Below are 22264 nucleotides of genomic sequence, written 5' to 3'. Positions count from 1 at the left end.
AACAATGGGTTTGTATGTATTTAGTAAAGGAATTGTTTGTTAGTATACGCATCCGATTTCAAATTTCTTTCATATGACGTAACAGAAGTTGTTACAATCCAGTTCAATTCTTTTCTTTAAGAAACTTTTTAAAAACAAAATTGACATATTATATAACTCTGCCTCATTTATTAATTATGTAATACACATAAATACCATGGTTGCTAGTATCATAACGAATACTGGCTTTTAAATAAATACATAAATACATAGGAAAACAATCTTCCAATATTTCTCCAATTCTATACATTAAATAATGGAAGTAGGTAATACAATCCAAGAATCTTCCTTTCCAATAACTTTCCATAATTTCTTCAAGAAATACCTTAATTCTTAAGACCATCATCGAAGCATTCAATCCACGTTGGCATTACCATTACCTTTTCATTAAGAAGTCTCCGATCTCGAAGAAAGCAATGTAAGAGTTCCTTAATATTCATTAGGAACGCTCTGTTCATTCCAGCTTCGATTTGTTGCTCGTTCTTAAATCCCCACGAAGCTTCGAATCATACAATATACATTTTTGAATCGGCCTGTAGGTTTCGCCGTACTATAGAACGCGCGACATGAAATTTCCACGGCGGCGTTCCCATGTGGCGCGAGGGTTCATCGGGATGTCACATCAAGAGACGTCCGAGACCGTGAGATTTCGTGTGGCCGAAGAATGGGCCGGATTTCATCGCGAGCCAAGAACCGTGGAAACGGTCGAAACGTCGTTTTGAGTAACGAGACGATACACCGCAAGTGCCGTACAGGCCGCGAAGTAAACGATGCACGTCCGATAAATCCCGCTAATGCCGGCGATTAATCTCGGACGCGACCTGGCCATCCTGTCTTCCGGAATGGATACCAGTGTCACGAGAGTACGTTTCTTTTTTCGTACCTAGGCCAACTGACTTTCCACACTTTGTCTTGTGTAATCCGCGATGTAATCGTTCAGCTATCTTTGCAACTTTAGACTGCAGATATGTTTATGATGGTTTTATTGAAGACATAAATTTGGAATTTTCATAGAGCTTGGTTTTTCACTGGCTATTAGATGTTACTGTTAAATGATTATCAGATATTAGCAGCGTAAAAAATGCATAGAATACACGTAATATACAAAAATAATACATAAAATGCCCAAAATAAGACACTTGTTATCTTAACGAGCCAATCAAATTTCTATGTAAATTCTATTTCTTTAGTGTCACTCATGAAAATGTATGAAATTACATAAACATCCGCAGTATATTTATGTGAATTATTTCAAAAAGGAACAAAATTTATTAAATAGGTTATTGAATCAAATTACACCGTTAGACTTCAGATTATGTCCATATATGGTGTATATTCCTGACTAATTTACAATTCTGTCCAGTTGTACAAACTAGATAATTTATTTCGCTGGAGTTAATGATTCAACTAATTTCACGATGTCGATGAATCTTGCTCATCCCAAATTGCCACACTGGAAATGAACCACGATTCATAATGAAGCAATTCGCAAGATGTAATAGCATTCGAGAACGTCGACAATAACTTTCTGAGGAATTATTCCGGAAGTGACGTTTAGTGGAACTTTCTTAGCAAGAATCGCGCTTCGTATTCAATGAACAGCGTGTTTCTGCTGCGCAGAAAGTCGCAAGTAGATGCTGGTCGATCCTTTCTCGCGATGCTCCGCCATTCCGACAGCGATGAATTAGTATCGTAAGGGCTACTCGAAAGCGACAAAGTGATATAACGACTAAATGGTGAAACGTATTCTCTAGATGAGGTCTAGCACGAAAGTCACAACAGACCGACTATCCGCAGATAATATTCGAGAACGTATTCTAGGTCTTACCGTCGATTGATCGATCAATCCATTGACACCTTTACTGGTTAATACAAATCAGTTTTTACTGCTAGATTTTTCGCATGCTGCATATAAATGCGTTACAGATGATTGGTAGATTTATGTTGTTGTGGGTGTATCTGCGTGGCTGAAAGTGTTACTTTCTCTTCCAAGAATTGTCCTGTGCTTCTTAGAAATCAACCTGCAACGATTAGCCGATGTAAAGAATCGCTCAAAAGCGAGATATATGATTGAAGGGGTTGGAAATACGAAATCTTTAATCGAAGAAAATTAATCTTTACTTGAACTTTCAAGAGAAAATCCTCATAAAGTTATTCAAATCTTTATAAAGCATTAGAAATATTGTAGCATTTAAATTTCACATTAAAACAGACATGTTACTTTATTCTGTCAATTAGAGCACAACTTGATGCACACTATCACTCGTACTTACTCGAACAAGTATAGGTAATAATACAATCAAAACAACGTTCGTTCTTCTCATAAAAAACCATATGTATTTAAAATAATAAGAAATCCCTATTTAATTTGTATTAGGTTGTCCGGAAAGTGTCTTTCTTTCACAAACGTGCTTTTTACAACAATATACCTTCATATAAACGTGAAATCAATTCTGTGAAATGTCGCGGTGTTTATCTCAACAGAACAAAATAGATCGTACGTTATTCGACAAAATAATATAAAACAAAAAACGTTGTGTGTCTATAATTTCCTCATAAAACGAAAGAAACTTTTCGGACAACCTAATATTCTAGAAGTAAAATAAAATATCAAAGATGTATCATTTGAATAATTACGAGCTGTACTACGTGTAATACCTTTCTACGAATCTTTACTACAGACGAAACCAAGAGCCTGAATTCATCTCTGCAGACGTTCGACATCTATTAATCGCTACGATGCGAGAATTTCTCAACGCGGCGAACGAATAACCGTGAAATTCGCAGAAAGCAAACCGCGTGGTCTCTGCCGAGTGTAACTCTTCTACTGTCGAGCGCGAAAGTCGTCGACGAATTATTAACGTCCAGCTCGCGCCGATCGGACGCGTTCCACGTTGAGAGCGGCGCTTTCTAAGCTCGAGTTGACTTTAAAATTCGTCTCGTCGCGAAAACTTCCCTTGATCGAGGCTATGTTCAATTTCTCTCTCTTTCTCTTCTCTCTTTCTCCCTATGAACGAGCAATTACCACGGCTGTTTGGCTTATCGTGCAACGATGCGACCTTTCCAAGGCGGTGAAACCGGCAACCGCCTGAGACCCAGATAAACGACGCGATGTAACAATTTCATGCGAAAGAGAAAAACGATCGACCATGTGCTCGTACTCGTGCACGCGTCTGCGGTGAAAGGTCTGGCGTTGCTAATAGGGAACTCGCCACGAACTGGAAACAAGGTGAAGTCGGCTGATTTTCCGTCGAAAGCTCTTCGTGTTTATATTGTATTTGCAATACATGGATACATATATCGTTTGGTTTCGTCGATACTCAGCCAGTCGACAATGAATGTAGTTCGGCGAGTCGAGCGAACAAGGCTGACGTTGATTAACACGCATTTTTCGATTTCCGTGGTCGACAGCGAGGCTGCCCCCGCTGTATTTACGTAATTACTTTCACCGCGTAGCGTCGTTTGCCTCCGCTTCTTCTAACGAATCGCGCACACTGGCCATTTTCCTTTAGCCATTTTCCATTTTCCTGTCGTAAGCTGCTCAGATTTTTACCGAGTTTCGTACAACGAATCGATTATCTTCTCCGATACAAAGTTTTCTTTTAACGATTCATACGATGATATAGCGATAACGGCTATATATGATAAAATATAATAGGTTTCATTATGTATAATATAATTGGAATGAAATAACATATACTTAATAAAATATAGCATATTTCAAATCTGAAGAAATAAGCCAAACATAAACTCTTAAAAGGAGATTCATAGTAGATGTGAATGGCGTCATCTCCATAGTGTTTCTAAAAGTTATTTTAGAACATACAGAGTGTCTTAGCTTTTCTGATAAGACGTTGTGGGTATATTGTATAGATCAAGATAAGAAAAAATGCCATATTAAAGTCATTGTCATTGGGAGCATTGTTAAGGAGTTGTAACAAAAAATTCGACATACAAAATTGAGAAATAACGAACGTTACTGTAAAGTATGAATGGGGTGTGAAGTATGAATAGATAAAGAAATTTATATCTAGTAGTAGTCAGAAGGTGTCATAATATTTCTACGACACCAACGATAACTCCATTTCAGAATGTTCACCACTGCTGTCAAGACAAGAACAATTGAATTTATTACTCTTTGAAGTTCTCGTTTGTTACTCTTTGAAGTTCTCGTTTGTTACTTGTTGAAGTTCTCGTTTGTTACTTGTTGAAGTTCTCATTTATTAGTCGTTGAAGTTGGAATGGTAAGTATTATGGTACCTCTACTGACTACTACTAGATGCAAATATTCCTGATCTATTCATACTCGCTCATTTGTTATAACCATTTAACAATGCTTCCAATGACATATGTCTATATGATATTTTTTCCTCATCTTGGCCTATAGAATACATCGACAACGTTTGGCCGGAAAGAACTGGGACAGCCTGCAACGTCTCAAGTACTTTCGCAAGAGTTTATAATTATTAACTTGAATAACAAATATTCTGTGGCAAGTGTTTGAATGCTTTCGTGATCTGTCGTACTATTCAAAAGATCGATCCAATTTGAACCACCATAGATCAATCCACAAGTTGATTTCAATCGGTCAGACAGCACCTTATCTCTGTACCATTGGCTTGGTACCATTGGTTTCATCGAAACGCGACGAAACAATGGCTCACGCGTCTCCCACGCGAGAACACGTGTGATCGACGATGGAACGTGAAGTCTCTGGAGAAAAAAAGTATGGCCGGTGGAAGGTCACCGGGGAACAGGAGGAAAGTATCGGTAAAGGAATCACACCAATAAAGCATCGAATACGTCGGTTCTTGCCGTGTTATCGGTGTAATCGGCCGCGCCACTTTCACTAATGCACCGTTTACAACAGACGAGTTACGTTCACGTCGCGCTGTTACCCTGCTTTCGTCTTTCTTGCTTACGAGGTACGCGTAAAACAGAAAAGATCGACGCTCGACCAGCTTTCCTAATACAAGGGTGCCGGTCATTGTAGAAATCGCGATGCCGCCGCGATAAGCCGTGTCCCGCGCTCGCGTAATTTAATCGCATTGACGATGGAATCCACATAAATAAATTTCGGATATTCAGATAATGGGGCTTTGAAGACAGAAAGCCCTGCTGTATTAGGTTTGGGCTATAGCTCTTGGTAAGTGAATTTGTCTTCGTGTCCGAAGAAAATAAATTCGACACGTTACAGCGTGTAGCGACACGATGATAAGTGTAAAAGTTAAAGCCAAGATTATCGTCTGTCAGTCTTCGATAGCACTAAATTACTATCTATTCTTGGTGTTGTTGGAATAATTAATAGACCTGGCTTCGAATCTGCCGAATGATTTGTCGTTTTCTCTACAAATTGCGCCTTTCAGCCGCCACCTGTTTCAATCTTTTCAGGGATCTTCAAACAGCTGAACGCTGAAAAGCGATTGGTGATGTAATCGAAGGAGTGAATGACTTCTCGAATGAAAGAATCTACTCATATGCGAAACAAAAATTTTCTTAATAGCTTACCAACCACATCAGCTTCGCGATTTCCTTTTCCTCGTTTAATAAATTATAGATAAATTTCACCTACTTGATATAATAGCGTGTTAACGATTAGATTCAATGATACTTCATTTCTACCTGTATTTTTCATTGATGAATTTGTCGAGTGATTTAACGTGGTATCATCGTGTACGAGGACAGTATTGCATAAATTTCTCCATCTTACCCGCCGGGACATCTTCCATTATTCTTGTCAAATGATTTAATGAGGCACGCTGGAATGTGTGCAATACGTTTAGCGATCGGGCGCGAAACCTGTGTAGACACACCTTTCAACTGGCATAGCTAGTCAAGGATAACGCCTACCGTGCTAAAATTAAATATCATTGCACCTGTGGTGAGCTACGCATAACGCGGTTCAAATATAATTTCATCGTTGAATCACTTGAGTGGCCTTGAATCGACTGTTGAAACTACTACGCGATTAAGAAACGAACGATCATTTTCATGTTTAAAAATTATCCGTATACCTTGCCTTAAATTGTACACTGGGAAAATGATCAAATAATAAATATGTATCACTTTATGACTGTACTTAAACATCATTGATCAATAGGATCCAGCTGTAGCCACCTGAAACAAGATGATAAACTTTTCAGAACTAGCACATCCAATATCGATTATTCGAAAACTTAGTAGATTCAATAAATACTGCTTTTGATCCAAACAATTCGATATGGATATTCTTATGTTCACGATCATAAGACAGATGTATTTACATTCAGACGTCTCAATTATCAATCTTCAGCAGTGACTTCTTGGCGAATCTCCATGATCTTGTCAGTCCAACAACCCTAAGATCTCAAGAACGGAGACTTTCCGTTCTATTGATTTCGCATTTTACCGATCTTAGGACTTTAACAATCTTAGAAACTGAGCGATTCACGAAACTAATCTGTCTTTGAATCTCGGTAATTTTAACGCTTTAATAACTTCTGGTGTCTTTAGCAATTTTCGAGCTTACAGTTTCTGACGCCTTGAGAATTTTATTCGCCTGTGGATTGCAGTGAATTTCTCCACTAATAAATGTTCCAACGCTGCAACTTTAAATCGTAATCTTTATTTGTATATAGCATCTTTTATAGCTGCGAAGGCGGACGAAATTCCAAATAAAAATTCACGTAATTACGTGTTTGTCTGGATCGTAAAAGAATTACCATTGGATTAAGTTGCGAAGCAGCGCCTTAAATTTCACAATTTTTCGCTCTGCACGTTTTCTTTAGCTACCCACCTACGGCGTTCGCGCTAATTTTACGTAAGGCCAGTCCTGTCTTTATCGAAGCTCGCCGCGAAAAGCGTCATTAATTTTTCTTCGGTTTTTATGTCCTCCGGCAGGGGATATTTCATCTAAGCGGCTGTATGCAAATAAGCGACGTTCGCAATTCTCTTCGTGTAATCGTTTCGTCTCGCGTCGTAATTTTTCGACACGGTTAAGCGTCCCACTTTATTTAACATTTCGACATCATAATACGACGCATCGGTGCTTCAGTCATGAATATCGAAGACGAGCTTTATAGTACTATACCGGAGACCCTGCAGTTTTTAGAATAAAATACCTACTGTCCTACTTCGATCCATAAATAGATGTCTGAGAAAGTGCGCTAAATTGAACAAAAAAGCTAAACATTTGTTAGACATTTGAAAAAAGTTGAGGGTGTAATTAATATTTCGCGTTACTTAACATATTGACGACCACGGTGATTATCGCTAACCCATGTTACTAAATTTTTCAGAATGATTAAAGTAAGACAAGTTTAATGGACTAAAAATTTCTCAATAATTTGTAGAATTGAGATAATGTGCAAGAATACATAAAATACACAACGTATACTTGTCATAGTATTTATATACTGAAACATACCCCTAGTTAGATTCTGTTTCTTTAATTATATTCATACGGATGTGAATTTAAAAAATTACAAAATAACCGATCCACTGGTTTCAAAAACTGAATCTCCACTCTTTCTCATTTCATTCTTAGGGTATCGTGTAACGCATCTTCCTGTGAACCGGGTCGACGATGATCCACGCGGCGCGTAACGCGTTAATAAACAATTTAACGGTGCGGTTAGGTATAACCGTGGAGTTATAAGGGGTCCCTTTCCTGAAAAAAGCAACGGGCGAAGAGGCGAGCACCAGGAAACCAATATCGGCACCGTGTAATTACATTTTTTTATCTGAGAAATCTTCTGGCGAAACGGAGACGAACCGGACGAGGAAATCGAGCATTCGCAATAATCTTTGTCGACCAATTACGTAAAGAACGAGTGCAGAAAAACAAAATTTATATGAAGCTATCAAAAGATAAGCAGATCCTTATAATAAAAGTTTAATTATCTAATTCATTACCTTCATTACTTATAATTTAAGTTCGTTTAATGGCAGCTAGTATTCTCCAGTTTAAATATTACAAAAAATTTACGAATTAAGAATTCAAGGATTTAATTTCATAAATTAGATCGACGAGTAAGAGAAACTGCAATAAGGCTTAAAGAAATGTTAAACCAAGTGAAAGGAGAATAGAATAACATTAATGCGGAATATTTAAAAAAATAATTCACAATATGTCGTAATGATTAAAAAAGTTAAGAAATGATCGGTTAGGCTATATATTTTTCTTTTTTTTTGCGATGTATTGACGAGCACGTAGAATTTTCTCGACGGCTTGGTGCGTACACGAGAAAACGCGAGAAGGAGAGAGCGTTATGTCATCGCAAACATAACGATCAAGGAGGAAGTACGATTGGTATGCAAATATTGCGTGACGGGACGCGCTATGGTTGCGTAACGTTACTTAATGTTTTTTGATTTTATATATGGTTATCGTAACACTCGAAATTCGCACGTTGAAATTTACAATATGGTCGAAAGTTGGCGTGGTCTGATGATATCCTGCGTGTTCAGCAAACTTATATTTGATGTTACTCTGCGCTTAAGGTTGAATTGTCTTTGACACCGCATTTTTGTACATTCGATATTTAAGCCTCGGATTAAATTGTATTTAATACGGATAATTTGTAGAAACTTTTTATGAATCTTATGAGTATATTATATAATGGCTGGAAAAAGTGTTTACGTATATCCTTATTTTCCAATGCAGCATTTTTCTCATTGGGTACCAGAGCAATATATTGAATCTTTGTAGTTATACGCAGCTATTACCAAATGATATGAAACTCAATACACTTGGACTTAATTAATTAGTGTATAAACGCTATTATAAATACGATGATGTACATATATTCTTTGTAGCCATCATATCTCATATTCTTCTCCTGTAATTTTCGAATATAATCATTCACATAGTTCATGACTAAAGCTGCAAAAGTGTATGTCTATATGCCACGAATTGATTCTTCGACATATACTATCCTTTGCCATAATATGTCGGTGTAGAAGTTCTGTTAATTACGATGATCGATCGAACAAGCAAAAGTTCGCCGTTGAAAAACTATTCCATCGACAACAACACAATTTCGCGCCTTTCTCTCGTCAGTTTCATGGGAACCGGCCAGATCTCCAGCAGATATGTAATCGAGAGAGTAACCGGAGGTTCTCCTTGAACTTGACTCTCCGTGATAGTCTCCTCTCTTTCTTTCTCTTTCTCTCTGTTCCTCACGGTTCGTGGCCACGATCTATTCGGGACAGCGTCTACGACGTCCGCAAGTTTCGAGCTCGTATATAAGGTCACGATCGAGAGATCGAGGTGGGCGGACGTCGCGAGAGGAAGAATTGGTAGTTGCGAAAGCAGAAGAGGCTGAGGAGATCCTCTCTGGCAGACCTCGACCAGAATCCCCCACCAGTCTTTATCCATCGTCGTGAATTGCAACGTTCTTTTAATGAAACAATACCGGTCTCTCATGCGACGACAACGACAGCGATGCGCGATGACATACAACGTCAGCCCGCGTCCCATGAATTGTACTCGCCTTTTGCTGTTCACCGCGAAACGGAAATGCAACGACCGCATCTTCGGCGACCCCATTGTGCGGGGGATTGCATGTCCTACTTCGCTGTTTTGCCCGAGGTTCGATTATGTTGGACGTATTTGACGTTGGTCGAGTCGCTCCATAGTTGTAGATGACGAATTTAGATGGTGTTTTTCTATTTAATTGCATTTAATTGTATTTAATTGCATTTAATTGTGTTTAATTGGATTTGGTGAGGTAATTGACCCCTCTATGTCCTTCGAACTGTTTTTAACTCAATCGTGGATTTTCTATTGTTAAAAAATTTCTCAGGTTTAGCAAAAAAGAAAACATAGGTGAGAAATACATACGGTATATACATACAGAAGTATACATATACATATACATATCTGAATATGATATGAATCTTAATATGTGTGATTTCTTGTTTCAATTTCGTTACAGTTTTTCTTCGAACGTTGAAAGTATTCTTATTTGAGATTGGATCGTGAACATTCGAAATTTTATACAGTTCCTAGTTCCTAGACACGAAGTTAGGATCACATGCAGGAATTTCACATTTATTGATAGAATATATGCCTCAGAATTTTATTAAAAAGTAATGAAAAATATCGTACGTTTGATCGTAACGTGATAGCCTGCGACTTCGTGTTTTACTCCAATATCAGACTTGGAATAATTTGAGTAAAAGTGGTGAAACGTAGTTCAACCTTGTACGTTTATTTATGAATATTACTTCAATTTTCCTTAATTACACTTTGGTACTTACAGATAAGTAAGCTGCTTAATTCAAATATTGAGTTACCCGAACGTTAATGACTTTGAAATGAAACCTAAATTCTTGCTCGTTTTTATTCCACTCCTCCCATCTTTCTCCGTTTCATTCGCCAAAGATCAATGGTCAAGTTATAAATAAGATATTAAAATGTTAATCGGGCGGAAGCGGCCGCGTTAAAGAGCCATCGCTGGGATGCACGTGTTGAAAGCGCTTTTGCAGACGAACGAACACTTCACACAAACGTGTCTGTGTAATTACACGCATGTACGCGATAGCGAGTACATAGAGACAGCAATTTACCAGTATAAATTACACCTGTTGCGGTTAATTTTACCGGTTTAGACGGCTGCTCCGACGCTATTTTCGCTTCGAAGGGCGACCACAACGTGACTGCACCTTCTAATCTCTCGAAATGCCGTTTTTGTACGTTTAACGCTGCTGGAATACCTCTAACGCTAGCAACGATCTTTAATTGAGAAATAATTTTAATTAGTCGGTCTCCTCTGCTTTTCCCTGACCATAGAAATAGTTATATATCATTTTAAAAAGAAATTTGTTTTATCATCTTCTCTGTTATTGGTAAATAGGAATAGATTATGGCAAAGTACTTTTTTATTGCAATCTTCTGTTTTACAAAATGTTTGAATACAATATAATAATAAAAAGAGAGAGAGAAACGTAACTCTATAATGTCAACGTAATCCTTTACTTTGAAAACTACGTAATTCGTTCTAAAATTTATTTCTATCGATGAAATTGTACCAACTATAAAAAATTATAAGAAATTTATAGACATTTCCAATGCTTGGCACTCTACAAGTAAAGTAATTAATTTACAAAATGTCACAGAGAACCATACTTTTCTAGTTTCCTCCCAAAACCCGTTCCTTTTAATTAAATCTAATTAAATTTTGTATTTTATTTAATTACATGTTATCGATTGATCGTGAAAACGATCTTTAGCGCTTGAAACGTGCCATAGAAATATGAAAGTAATCAAAGTAGGAAATTTTACCGCTTCAATTAAATTTTATTGATTGTAAGAAATCATAAGTTTACAGTGATTTCTAGTGCTTGAAGCATACCACGAAAACGTGAAAGTAATCAAAGTGAAAAGGGCCACGAGGGATCACTTTCAAACGATGCGTAGTCGTCAGAAAAATACGTGGGAATCGAGCGAGGTGCGACAAGAGGCGCGCGGTCTCATAACAAAAGGAACCTCACGGTGTCTCGAGTGAAAGTCTGCGGGTCGCGAAAATGATACAGGCTACGACATCCAGGAACAGGGTGGGGCAAGCCATTAATTCTCTCGGGCCCGCGAAAACGAAGAGACTTCTCCAATGATCTGACGTTGGATTCCTGCTAGAAATTATCCGTGTAACACACGGAAATTATTTAATTGCTGGCATCAGGCGACTGTGTAACCTCGATTTGAAGACTAAGCGATGACGGCAATTACCATGATGAGGGTTCGTTTCCCTCCTCGCTATGAAAATTACAATCGCTGACAGCATTGCTCAATTTGAATTAGATGTTTGATGAATTTGAAAGTTGATAGAAAATAAGCAGAAAATTAAGTAAATAGCGTTATGCAATAGGTTACGATCGTGTAAAATGCAAGCAACGAAGAAAGTTTGTATATAATTATCCGGGACCCAGGTTTGTCTGATCTTCGTCGTTGATCTTTCCAACCCGTCAATTATTTAAAGCATAAATTAATCGTCAACCTTCAAATACGTCATAAACATTCCGGAATTGCCAATCATATCGAAGGACAATAGAATCATTTTTATTTGGGAGAAACAGTCAAGTGGTTACAAGATATAAAGAACATATATATGGATGATAAATTAATTATTATAAGAATAAGTTATACTTACTTTGTTAATTATAAATCACAGTCATTCAAGTATTTTAGCTTAACATTTTGAATATAAAAGAAAAGCGATAGAAAAAGGAAGAAACTCGAGAAAGTGCAGAAGAGCAGATAATGCAACATCCCAGCCGCCTAAATCTAAAACGTCGGAGAAGCAGTGTTGTCGTTTGAGTTTCTCACGCTGTGGTCCCCGATCGCAATCCATCCGGAAGGTAAAGGAGAACAGGAGCCCGTTGAAATCACCTTGGCAGCGCGTAGAAATCCGAGAAACAGCTTCAAGGTGAGATGCCAGCGCGTGTTCTCCATGCAGATCGACCAACACAGACTTTCGTCCATTTATCATCTATGCATTTTATTTTCTTAAGCTCTACACGAAACAGCTGAGACACATAGACACGTCTATTATGTTTCTTTCGAGAGGAACATCCAATTGGTCTGTCATAACCATATTTACACGAAATCGCATTTACAATAGACAACATTGGTTAACCAGAACAAAAATAACTCAAAGAACGCAACAGGATTAACATACTCGTAAGAAATACCACGCATTTGATATAACTGTAGCCTAATATAAAGGTTGTTTTACTCATCCGACCGTACCTGTGCCAACGTATCGTTTCATGTGGCGGAGCGCGTGGGCTAACACTTGTTGCGTCGCAGGGTATCGTTGTACCAGCAGCCATTATGCCCCGGGGCCACCTTCACCCATTTTAATGCCACCTACATGATATTACGCACTGTGGCACAACGCGTTCGCGCACTCATAAGACTAGCGACACATTCACCGCTGAATTACGCTCGTGGACCTCACTCCTCCCGTGCTAATTCCCGCGATGACTCAGACTGTGAACGAGCAGCACCCTTTTCGAGTCGCTTCCCGAACATGCCAAGGACCATTTCTGAACATCGAGTTCGGTGAACCCGGCCATGTCTGGACATCATTCGGTCGACTTGAGCGCCGTGCACAAATACAGAAAAATCCCTGTTTCTTATTTTATTTCATCGAGCTACATGTGCGGAATTGCGAATTATCGGAGTGTTCACTGTCAATACCTGTCTCTGCTATTATTACCTGCATTGTTAGTATCTTTTCGGAGAGTTGCTTAATTATGAAAAAAAAACATCAATATATTCTCGTGGAAAGAATAAATATATGATCACATGTGTCGTTCCGGAAACAGGAACAAATTGCACAATTAGTTTCCCCACATGCTATCTGCAAAACACACATGGGACATCCGTTGAAAACGGGAGCAGGAGCTGAGACGTTTCAATTATTCGCGCTCATTTTAACCTTAGTCGGCGGCTAACAAGCCCGTAGAATGAAGAAGCTCGTATACACGCGGTTACCGAGTAAATGGCGAGCGTGCTCGAAGTGGATTAACGCGGAACATCGTGGCACGTTCTTTCCAAAGAGCGTTTAGATAGCGATAAATCCACGCCGCGTCTGGACGTCACGCGGCGCGCCGTATAACGTAGGTAGTGAAATGAATTGCGGTTAACAATCACGCCATTATCTGGTAATGTCCACGCTTGTATTTATTCAACTTGTTCGAGAGAACGAGACAGTTTGGTGGAAGGGATAAGGGAATGCAAAGATAGAGAAAAGAAAAAGAAAGGAGAAAAGAAAAGATCAACCGGCGATCCCGTGGGCCGCTAGGTAGATAAACGGCTGGACGAAAATAGAGTCGCCGAGGAAACACCTGGATTACCATTAGCGGCCAGACGCTCTATAAATATGTTGCTACGTTCTGCTACGAAGCCGCGTGGCAAGCTAATTTGTCACTTGCCGCGAAATTCCGCGGCCCTCTTTTATCGGACCTCGTTCCCGTGTTTTCGTGCGCGGTATCGCGACAGCGAAAATAAAGAGTGTCGCCTCGCGGATCCGCCAGACACCGCCGCCATTCTGGCGAACAACTTTTGCGGCTGAGTCTCCTGGCCATCGTGTAGCCGACTCGTGCGCGCAACTTTGCTCCGAGAGAGGTTTTGTTGCTGGCGATTTTTGGACAACAACGAAGTTTCTCGGCTTGTCCGCAGAGTAAGCGAGAAATGTTTCTTTAACGTTGTATAGCGTGTTTAACGACCAGTGAAATATATATTGTGACAGAGTCGCGGTGAGTTAGTGTTTTTATTGCATGTACTATCCGACTTACCCAGCATTTTTCCATTTTTCTAAAATACTTTTGCTAAAATATTTGAAGTCTCACTCCCTATTTACAGTATTTGTTCTTAAATTGTTAGTTATTACACTTCCTGCTGGTGACATTTTACACGCCTCTTTTCAACTATCGTCACGAAATTCCTGTTTCCTTCCAGTTTCCATCGATTTATTTGAACAAATCGCCTGTCCTAACACCGTATACCACCGCCCACTCGAATGCCACGGCTGTCTTAGGTAGCCTCAATGCAAAATCCATATATAAAGTCAGGACAAAGTGCATTTTCACTTCGTTCTGTTCATACCGCAACATTTTATGCAAGAATAAAATATCACCTCTTACGTCAAATTCCTCCATAACTGAAAAGTTTTCTAAAAGGGAATCTATACATCTGTGGTAAATTTATGTACATGCATGTGCCGAGTGTAGTTTCTCAATCGGTTGTCGAATAATTGAATTATTATGAAATGTTTCTTCATTTTCTGAATATAAAGAAAATACTGTTCTTTTTGTAGTTTGTTGTTTCAGAAAGCCCCTCGGTCGAAGAGGTGTGAATCATAGCATTGTAAGTCAGTCAACTGCTATCTTTTATTAAGTAACACTTTGCGTTTATTTATCATTATATAGAAAATTCCTTATTTTTTTCACCGATTAAATTTATGATTTAGTTATCCATGAACCTAAAAAAATGGTGCTTTCAAGAATTAAAATATGTGATTAAATCCAAATTCTGAAACTCTTGAGTTATCTCACCATGATTTTCACTTCGTCTCTCTCGAATCACCATTTATGCATTCCACTTCTTTTTCTTCGGATGATTTGCTAAACCACAGGTCCTCCACGACCACCTACGATCGACTTTCCTTCTCGAAGAAGGAGGAGACGTCCACGCGGCTAACTTATTACTTATGTAAGTTGCGTTAAATAATAACACGGCGGGTGGGATGGGGGCGGCGAAGCTGGCGTTCCTTCTTTTCGAGTCGGCGAGACGTCAAAGGGGGCAAGGTTGAACGATGGCGCGTTTTCTTCATGACGACGAGCCATGGTGCAGAAGTTCACCACGTCGGCATACAAATACATAAGGCTCATACAAATATTCAAATGTTTATCGTAGAACACATTTACGAATATATTTTGCGTGTCACGTAGAACGATTAAAAATTTCACTAGCAATATAAGACACGATTGTCATGATGACGTTGATAAAATTTGGAATCTTAGATCTGAAGATGTATACAGAAGTTACAAGATATTTCCTGCAACCATATACTTCGCCAGAGATTACCAAGGCATTTGAACTATCAATTGTCATTATATTGACAGATATTTAGTCATAATTATACTGGTAAAATTTGAAACGAATTTGGAAGTCTATAACAAGCTTACAAAATATTTAATGATATATTTATAAAAGGTATTTAATGTTCGAATACTTTGTCATCCTGTTTTCACATTTTTGAAATTTGACTATAACTCACCTTGTATACACCTTGTATATTCACCTTGTGTATATGAAACACCTTGTATATTCTTAAATGTTTTCTATGTTAGATTCAAATAGTTTCTTGAATAGCTGGATGTCGTACTATCGGCGGCTCGCGCGAACGAATGAGAAAAAATTGCGCGACACGTTGTCCGCATACCAGAGAACCGCGAACAACGCATCTAGCAGGGTCACAGGGAGAACTTTGTAGTTTCGTATTAATATATTCGGGGATTGAAATGTAGCTGGCGCCCTTTCCGGCCAACGCGTGTTTCGCGTTTAAAATGCAGTCTTTTCACTTCGTCGAAAGCTTTGTTGAGTCGATTTCAGAACGCTGAGAAAAATAGTTCGCATATCATCGGCTACATATTTTTTATGAGACAATCTTTTTCTATTCTCTGTGAAAAATTTCTGTTTTATTGTATTTACGGAATAATGGTGAGTGGAGAATCTTTATAGATCACTGGAATCACAGATCCAGAGATGCTGTCCTTCAACTTGGATACAAAAGTCTAGTTTATTCTTAATCCTTTGAGAATGTCTTGTTATTACGTGTTTTTATGATTTCATGGTATTATGTCACTTGGATGGTATCCTTGAATATCATTATCTAACTCAGATCATGTTGTTCATCTGATTTACAACCTTGTTAAAAAAGAAAAAGTCGTCGCGTGGAAAGTTTATGTTCAATGATTTACTTTTATCAGTTTTATTTTTTTTATGGAAAAATGAGGAAGAATAATATGGAGAGTGAGGACTTTCATTAAAGGAAAAAGTTTTAATAAATTGAACGATTTATACTGAAAGTACCAACCATTGACGAATCAGCAAAAATTATTATTTTAAGTAACAGGTATAACTATTCCCAAGTTCTTGACTCGTAAAACCGATTTCGAGCAAAGCAGATTTTTCTGTATTTTGCTCAAAATAATTACAAATTATTTTTCAGTGACTGCCTTTAAAATATTAAGAGCTATAACAAGATAAAGAAAGTATAATGTTAAAAAGCTAACATTCCTTACGCAATATCGCTATCGAAATATTTCAATTTTTAATTACTATTATTTTCTTTATTTCGATGTACAAATATAACAAAAAATTAAAATAACTGTAATTTGTTTGCTTAAATTATGCCTGAAAGTGGTCGCGCATTAGCGATGTAGTTTGTTAAAGCAAAGTTCGTTACACCTATTCGAACGCAGGGAGTAAGTCGATATTCGCCAGTGTGAATCGGTAACCGGCGCCAAATCATGCAAAAAGTCTCCGACAGGACGGCACAGGTTTGGTAAAGTATTTTTAAAACTTGTCTGACTACCCGAGACGCAACCGGCCCATCCTGGAACGCCGATTCGGCGAATACCTCGCTCCGTGGATTCTTCGGTGAAGAAAAATCTCAACCTTGAACTTTCTTAAGTCAACAACTAATAGAAAATAAGTATTTTTATTCTCCATCTAATTATTTTAATCGCGTTAATTTATATATATTATTCTTTGGTGATTATTCACTGTACCTCAGCGTCGTTTAGATTTTTAGGAACTTTTTTTTCAACTTCTTTTATCAACTGACAAATGTACATGTCATAGAAAGTAACTTTATTATATTTTAGAATTTTTATGACCCTGATCACGCTACCGATTATCCCTTGGAACGAAGGAAATAGTTAACGATACAAAAATTTAATAAACGCTTTCGTGTTAAAAAATAAATTAATTAACGACTTCAAATGTTGGAAAGACGACATTAATTTAAACATAATAATGAAATTTAATATGCGTATCGTATTTCCAAAAGAATGATTGCGAGGTAAATATCTAATTTTACTTTGTAGTTCCTCAGTTATTGTTCATATTAGCCAACATCCTTTTGGAAAATAGGTACGTAGTAATAAAAAATTTAATTGATACGTTCAGTTCAGAACCTTAATAAAGGCATTATTTTGAAACATATAAAAAAGTTCGGATATATCTGAGTTTTAATTAAAAATCTGCATTAAAGTATTACAAAGTATGGCTGAAAGTCAATGAAACTTATAAATTAATTCGTGTTTCAGGTTATACGTACATCTGTATTACTTTGTTGCTTCGGGATAATAATTTACAATTTTAAGATAAAAAGAATTATAGTATAAGTACGACACTTAATCATTATCGAAAATCGATCGTTACCGTTAACCTTTGACAGTACAGACAATTTTACGAGAATTCTTTCACTCGAACGATCGTCGCGAAATTCCTTTACGAGTCTAAATAAAAATAAAGGCGAAATAAAAATATTGCACGGCCGAAAACGATCTCAAAGACGACCTGTTCTACGAACTTCAGCATAGAAGTTAGTCTACCACAGGAAAATCCAGCAGAGCATAGGTGGCGATTCTTGCGAACAATTTATGCGAATGATACGTTCTGAGACTTTCAACGAAATCGTCGATTTCGAGTACGAGGCAGCCAAGAAAGGAATGTCACGCGTTGGCAGTCGTAAAGCGCCTTGCCTCGTAAAGAAACTTTTACGAACCAAATAAATATGGCCGCGTATATATGGTTGCGCACTTGCCCTCGAACATTACTTAACGAACGGTCGTCTCTTTATCACCCTTTACCGCCCTCGTGACTTCACCACGAATCGAACACATTACATAAACACAAACCTTCGTCTGAAAGGAGACAAGCTATTAAGAGACAAAGAGAAGAAATGTTTGAAATGTTCTTGCGGTGTAGATCATCGATTTTCGCTTCACGGAACCATCGATTCTTTATCTTTGTAGGATGTTTCTAGCTTTTTTGGGCAAGTTACAGAGATATAATATCGACAAGGAAAAATAAGAAGAAAATGTTGTATGAAGTGTTACCTTATTTATGTTAGTCTTTTAACAAACCGCAACGATAAATCGTTCCATATGAAAGGTTTTCTGGTTGAACGTTTCCGTATGAAGCACAAAGATTAAAAGTGTAATGTCATCGAAGTAGATCTGAAATGTTTACAGCTAACGGAATGAGTGTAAACGAATCATACATTTTAATAGAATGTTTCAATTTTCAAGAGGCTGTCACGTCACCGCGTATTACGATGTCCATATCTCCGACGAGAATTCTTTCCCAAACTCGCTGCCCTACGCTTTCCATTTGCGTAATATCATTCTCCGATCAAAAAGATCAACGCACATTGGAAATAAGTCGTAACTCGAATATTCGAGCATATTTCATTCGGACCTTTCTCTATCTTAAACCGAGGTTGATTTCTCAAGAGAAACTCTTATCACCAACAGTATGAAACGAAGATAACGTATACGTTCCTTAGCTTCGATTCATGTAAGAAATATGACGATATACAGAGGACGTTTCTAATCTTCTCGACAAATAACAGAAGTTATTAAGTTATATGAGGTTTTGCTGCGATTCTTTGTTGCAAAGTTATACGCAAACTGTCGTGCCAAGCTCAAAATCAGCAAGCATGACATCCATCAACCATCATAAAGACTGAAAATTTAAATAGCCACATATTGCATGTTTGAAGAAGTTCCGTAGCACACCGGTTGAAGATCACAGCTTTAAATTGAGTCAGCAGTCGGCTAAATGAAATTCACGCGCGCTCGCGAGAGTCGAGGAACCAATCTCAGCGAAGCGTTTCCGCTCGCGTACTGGCTTTCGGAGATTTAACCGTAGATCTCTATCTAAGACACGGCCCCGATATCAACGCTGATCTAGTTTGTTCGAAGAAGCGCCTAACGCTGTCGCAATGCATCATTCCAGAGGGAGGAGACCACTTCCTCCTACGCAGAGACATCTTAGACGCAGACGTCGAGCCATTCACAGACTCGCCAGGATCAATATGAGAAAGTTCCAGGACCTCGAAATCCTCTACAGTTCCGCGGAACTGTCGACGTGCCCTTCCTATTTGCCCAGCCTCTGGCTACGTTTTTCCTCCCTTTTTTCTTTCGTCGATGGGGCGGCTCGAAGAAGAGAGAGTACGAGGCAAAAGAGCGTCGTACACGAGGAGAAATTCTAAAAAGGAACCTCCTGATCTCGAGGCTCAATTTCAATAAGTTGCGGTCTTCAAAGAAAAGACACAGAAGAAGAAAATGATCCGAGTTAGAAGGAAAATTGTGGAATGTTGGTTGATTACATTTGATGGACGAAAAATGATTAACTTCAAGATACTTGAAATTCGCAGTTTTTATAGGTTCTTGAAGATTATCGCGTTGATTAACGTTATTGATATCATTTCTTAATGTTTAGGAGAGTGCCAGAAGACGGTTTTCATTCTACAATCAAACAAAAAGATAATCTTTACGTGGAATTGGTTGACAACGTATTGGATTTTAACCGTTCAAATGGAATTGCGAATTTTATATTTTTATTATTACCTCCCCGTAATAATTTATCTTCTGTTTCCTTATAATAGGTAAATAAATTTATGAAAATAAGATTTCTTTTCCGGAACACGTGTCACTGACACGATGGTGGACGTATAGAAGAAAGTTCATCGATACTTGTGTACATAAGTACAAGTAAAATTTGAGTTAAATCTTTCCTGCTCTAAATACTCTTCCATTATAGGACATATAATGTGTACATTCATTTTTCTTGTCGATAAGAATTCAGTCTTGTTGAATAACTGCGTTTTTCCTGTGCAATTTAAACTGCAATTTTCACTTTTCTTTTGACCGTAACTTCGTGTGTATCAAGTGATCAAAGACGCTTGTAAACCAAAGTCCGCCCCGAACGAACCATTGGTTCACTTAAGACACAATTTCATGGAACTTGCAGAATCGCTAGAAGATAAATGCGCATATAAGCGGCCGGTCTGTCGCAAGATCGACGAGAAATTCCACGAGGTGGCTCGCAAGACGAGGCAGAAATTAGGCTAAACCGTATATGGTTCGAAACGAACTGCCACGCTTTTCCTTTATCGAACTAACACACCGTCGTTGTCGTCTTCCATGTTCGTTTGTCCGTGAAATTGAGCGAATCAGGGAGCAACAGCTAAGTACACACGGAAGCCATCGTCGTCGTGGAGGACACTTTTCGTTCGATCGTTCGTCATTCGAATTTTTTCGCGGCGCGAGAAAGCGGAGTGAAAACCAACGGCAGATTGTATATTTCCAGAACGCGCGGCTCGATCGCGATAGGTGCCGATATTCAGGACAAAGATAGATTCGCGTTTTGCTGCGCGTAAATTATGGTCATACAGATTCGCGTAATTTCGCTTCATGGAACCGGATGCGCCTCGATGCAACCATGGGATTTCAGTGGCGGTGTTTCTTCCACGTAGATGCGGGTAGTAAGTGCACGAGGTGCCTTATATTTTACTATTCTGCTGGTAGTTGCTGTATAGCGAAGATTGGATCTTGTTGAAAAGAATTGTTCGCGATTGAGTATAAATGATGGTTTAGTAATGTAGATTTTTATAAGTATTTATTTTACCTGTTGAATGAATCGTCTTTTAGCTGAAGATTTCCACAGTTTAGCACCTGAAAGTTAATACAGAGAAATCAATTTCAATAAGTGTCAAATTGGATTCAGTTCTTATACGTGTGAATATAATGCAATTTATTTTTGATAGAAATGAAACAATCTAAATAAAACGATTATATCCAAAAGATTGGCAATTCGAGTGAAGGATTAACTGATCTTCCCAAGTAAATGGATTAATTTAATGTAGATACTAACGATGAAACTGCCTAATTTATAACTAATCACACATCCTCTTTTGTAATTTGTTGATTAAGTTCCTGTGTACAATAGAAAAATTTATTCATTCTATTAATCGACGCATTTTGTAACTCTAAGTACATTTTTAGATTCATTTAAAATTTTGTCGATGTAATTGTGATAGTCGTACCTCGTTACAGTTCGAAAGAAATTTACAAATATGTTACATAACATACATATGATACAATATACATATACATAAAAATTTTCTATACCAGGTGTTCAAATATTTTTATGAACTACTATGTTTTTTGCAATATTTCTATTTTTCAGTAATCTTATCAAGAAGGCTACCCTGTTTGTCACCGGTACTTATCGATTGGAAGACACGTCGCATCATCCCCAATTTGTCACATCGTACACCCCAATGACCACCCCATCTGATTCTATGTATAATCTATCATATCGAATGAGTAGGGTGCCCCTTTTTTGTTGACGACAGATGCAAAAGATCGAATTTCGTGTAACTACTATAGAAAACATCAATGAATCGTATTTATAATCGTAAATTTATTAACACTTTGTACGTATAAAAAGAAAATTATTTTTGTTTTTATAATATAGTTAGAGATTACTATTAGTTGAATAAAATTAACTTTATACCGTCACGATATCATAAAACGATATCACATCGTCTACAGCTATGTGTACAAATTATTATTTACCTAGACATTGAGAATTTCGAATCACAAAAATAGCACAAAGTTTCGAACTTCTGAAACTTTTTCAGTTCATCAATCAAAA

The sequence above is a fragment of the Bombus affinis genome, chromosome 10, assembly GCF_024516045.1.
Source record: "Bombus affinis isolate iyBomAffi1 chromosome 10, iyBomAffi1.2, whole genome shotgun sequence".
Lineage (NCBI taxonomy): Eukaryota > Metazoa > Arthropoda > Insecta > Hymenoptera > Apidae > Bombus > Bombus affinis.
The sequence above is the reverse complement of the archived record's forward strand: the minus strand, read 5'-3'. Positions refer to the sequence as shown.